The following is a 4,503-nucleotide window of genomic DNA, read 5'->3' on the forward strand; positions in this document are numbered from 1 at the left end:
TCTACTCATGCTCACACTGAGCACTGCCTATTCCAAAGTCCTCCACTCAATATTCTAGTAGTGGGAATATGAGGAAAAGAGAAGGACTTCACCCAACTTATAGAGAGTACAATAAGATTACAAGAAATGCATTTTAACAAAAAATATTCTCAGGACAGCTATTTGAGTAATTGAAATAATAATAATTCAGAGGCAATATTCTAAGCAGAAGAAAATGTTATTTCAATAGGTTACTGTATGAAATATAATGAATAGAAGGTAATGAATATACTTTATCCAGAGGTTAAGAAATATACTTTTTCAGTCAGTTGTACCAGTCTCTTAATACATCAAGAGATTGCAAACATTATATTTAGGAAAATTATATTTTAGTTCTTACTTTTATTTCCCAACCAGTTTGTATAATTCAAACTCTATCTAATATAATCACTATTCATCAGAAGAAATAAGCATCCTTCACCCCGTATTTGGAGGCTTTATGATTTCTCACCTTGACATTTTGTTTCGTAAATGAATCAACTTATCATAGTGTAGTGAAAACAAAGCAGCTTGTTTATTTACCCAACAGTCCAGATTCCCAAAATAATCACACAGAAACTATGTTATTTAAACCACTGCTTGGCCAATCACTTAGGTGTATTGCTAGCTAGCTCTTACATCTAGTATTAACCCATTTCCAGTATTTTATATTTTACCACAAGCTTTGTGGCCTACCAGAAAGGTTCTGGTGTGTCTGTCTCTGGCAGAGTTACATGGCTTCTCCCTGATTCCATCTCCATTCTCCCAGCATTCAGTTTACTTTTCTCTGCCTAGATCTACTCTACCATATCACAGGTCCAAAATAGTTTCTATATTCATCAATGGTATTCGCAGCATACACAGGAGAATCCCACATCACCTCCCCTCTTCTGTTTAAATAAAAAGAAAGGTTTTTAACTTTAACATAGTAATATTACATATAACAAACAGATATTAACAAGAATTACAGTTATAATATTTATATCTTCTTTATCTTTTATCATATCTAAGGAAAAGTATAACTATAAATCTTCAATTCCATCAAAGACTCCAGAAGGATATATTATCCAAGTAAACAGTAGGTGCACTGTAAGCAACTTCCAAAACTCTAAAATTGACAGAGATATCTTGCTACCTGGACAGTCAACTAAAGTTCTGTCTCATTGGGGCATCCATCATCAGCCTATAATCCCGTAGTATTCAGTAGACTTTTCCATGAAGCAGGAAATTTCAAAGACAGTTCCACATATACTGGCAGTTTGTCAGGCACTTCTTTTCTATGTCTTGCAGAATATCTACAGATACTTTTATTAAGCAGAAACCCCAAATAACAGTCTCACCTTTAGGCAAGTTCAATAGTCATTTCTCTGTGGGTACTCTCTGTCAGTTTCACCCAACATACCATCAGGCAGTCCAGGCAAGAGCAATTTCTTGCCCAAATGGCTAACAAACTCTACAAGGAGCCTCTTTGATACCTATTTTCCTCTTGGAAGAGATTAGTGCTGCCAGGAGTAGCTATGTCTCATTGTCATGAAAAAGTCATTTTTAAATGATCTGCACAAATACAATACCTTACTAAACAGCAGAAATATATATATATATAACAAAATTTCAATAAAACAAGTTTCATACCAATTTAATTCTTTATATCATATTCCTCTTTAACTATAAACAAATATTTATAAACAGTATTTGGAAATTTGGGTGTAATCCTTTCCAAATTCCTTCCTGCTTTTTGTTGAGTGAATAGTATTTTGAGAGCCTTTCAATGTGACTTTTTAGAGGATCTTGGTCCATTAAACCACATTAGTCTGGAAGATATCCACAGGTTCTCATTGTCTGTGGAAACATAAGTAAAAACTCTTTTTTAAAGCATCCAATCCTTAGACACATATTTTTAAATCAAGATACCTTTAAAATATATATGTTGGCTTGGCTTTACAGTCCCTAGTATCAAATGTCTCTCTGCAGTTCAAAAATTGAAAGAAAACATCATAGTATACACAATCCAGACTCTTTGTGTATATTCCATCTTTATACGGCTTATTCTTTTTTATTTCTTTTAATCTATGACTCTCTGTTGTCTGTCTCTTTAAAGACTTTACCTTTTAAATAAATCACTTCTTTTTAAAACTGTCTATAGTCTTTTTCTTCTCTCTCTTAAGCCTAAGTAGCTAATCCAACACTGTGACCCATTTAGGGGTCTTTTTCATCTGGATTTGTCTTTATTGTACATTTATAATTATTTTCTGACCAGGATTGCTTATTAACTTGCTAAGTGCTTCTTAAAAACCTATGCTGAGGCATTGCTAGAGCAAATACAGCATTGCCTGCTTGCTGCACCCAGTCCATCACGTCTGAGGAGGTCCATTCATTGTATCTGAGAGCCATTCTCTCTGCCCTAGATCTAGGCTCCAGTCACAGTGAGTCTGTGTTGCCATTAAGCAAGTTGTAGCACTCTGCTCACAAACCCCATTTACATGCTCCATAGCCAGACCTCCAGAAAGAGTCAGAGTTCATGCTGGTACCATGGTCCAGGAACCATCTCAAAACTGTGGCTTTTTCTCTATTACTGATAAATCAGGAAAACCTCTCTTAAAGGAGCCACAACATGTCACCAGCAAGCAAAGCCTATTCCATGGAAAAATATGCAGCTAAACTTATTTTTTAGTGTCTAAAATTCCTTTTCAAGCTTTCTCAGTTTTATGTGGATGTAGTTGACCATGTTGGAGTGCCCATTGTTGTATGGAGATCTCTTGTTTGTTACCAGCTGCTCAGCCTCAAAATGATCACACAGAAACTGTATTAATTAAATTATTGCTTGGCCTACTAGTTCTAGCTTCTCATTGACTAACTCTTACATCTTAATTTAACCCATCTCCATTAATCTGTTCATCACCACAAGGTCATGGTCTACCAGCAAACTTTCAGTGTGTCTCTCTCTGACAGTGGCTCTATGGCTTCTATGACTCCACCCTCTTTCTCCCAGCATTCAGCCTAGTTTTCCCCACCTAATTAAGTTATACCTAGTTATAGGACAAGCCAGTTTCTTTATTCATTATCTAATAAAAGCCACACACAGACAGAAAGACTTCCTCTTTCTGTCACGTTCCCCTACTTCCTGCTATCTTTCTGCAGGGTGAGAAACTCTATAACAAAACTATGTCAGAAGCTCCTGTAGCCATAATATTCTTTAGCATGGACCTGAATCAGCGGATCCTTCTGTGGCAACCTTGAAAACTCTAAGCTAAAGTAAACTCTTCCACATTTTAAAGTTTTTATCTCAGAAAGTACAAATGTGTCAGGGTTTGACTATGAACTGTCCTCTGTGGTCCCAGAACTGAGAGCCTGGATGCCAACTGGGGTAGTTTTAGAAATATGATTGTGTTCTGGGGGCCTCGATTTTAATCAGTGGGTAGTTTTTCATGCTGGATTCATAATTTGGCTTCCTGACTGAGAAATGATGAATTTGTAAGGGTAAGAAAATGAAAAAAAAAAGCAAAAATAACTAACACAAAAGGCAAACACTGAGAAAAAGGATTGCAAAACCAGGACACTGATTGCCCGGCATTCTCTCCTTGGTTCATTTAGTTCTGTTGTGTTTGACTTTTTAGTACAGTCTATAATCCATTAGGGGTTAGATTATAAAGACTTTAAGAACCATAGAGATTTGGTCTTTGCATGCATTAGCCTATAGTAAATTATGAAAATTTTAATTTGTTAATTGAAAATGTATTTTTTTTTCAAACAGTATATTCTGAAAAAAAGAATAGAATACTTCATGGATTTGCATGTCATTCGTTAACAAAGACCCTGATTATTTCTCTGTATCCTTTACTTTAGTATATGTGCTGCTGAGGTGAGCACTTGAAAATAGTAAATAGCACAAAATGTGTAATAATGTGAGACTTAACATTTTATCCGGCTTAAGAAAACTGATAAGTCACCTGATGCATGTTAATGTGCAGCTCCTTTCACAGGAGCTAATTCCTTATTTATGACAAATCTGTATCGCCTTAGGCCAGTACTTAAAATCTCATAATAGTGAGCACTTGAATGCTTTAGAAACAAAGTAAAAGGAATATTAACAATAAATATTGATTGTAGCCTAAATGAATATGTGTGAACTCTATTGACTTTCTGGAAGAAAGAGGAAGAAAGACAAACACACACACACACACACACACACACACACACAGTGAGACAGAGCAGGGCAGACAGAGAGATGGAGAGATAGAGAGAGACAAAGAGTTGAAGGGAGATGGGGAGAAAGATCATGTATTCCAACATCTTTGATAAAATGTACATATGCTTGGAATTTTCAGTCCAACTGTACTTTGTATTACATTATTTGGTTATTATTAATCATGAAATTCAAACTTAAAAGTTGTTATATACCTAAGGCAGATGTTCTTTAATTTTTACTTTGTTAGGAAGTACATACACAGATATAAACACTTTTTAAGAGAATTATAATTTAAATAG

At 35.2% G+C, this 4,503-nt stretch overlaps 1 non-coding gene across 1 annotated transcript; it reads right to left on the reverse strand.

Annotated features, from left to right (window-relative positions):
• Positions 1–3,781: 3,781 nt before the first annotated feature.
• Positions 3,782–3,885, reverse strand: LOC146891366 (U6 spliceosomal RNA). The gene has a single exon (XR_014997478.1). It is a non-coding gene; the product is annotated as a U6 spliceosomal RNA (small nuclear RNA).
• Between the last annotated feature and the right edge of the window lie 618 nt (positions 3,886–4,503).

The sequence above is a fragment of the Myodes glareolus genome, chromosome 16 (genome assembly GCF_982192425.1).
Source record: "Myodes glareolus chromosome 16, mMyoGla1.1, whole genome shotgun sequence".
In the NCBI taxonomy this organism is placed as follows: domain Eukaryota; kingdom Metazoa; phylum Chordata; class Mammalia; order Rodentia; family Cricetidae; genus Myodes; species Myodes glareolus.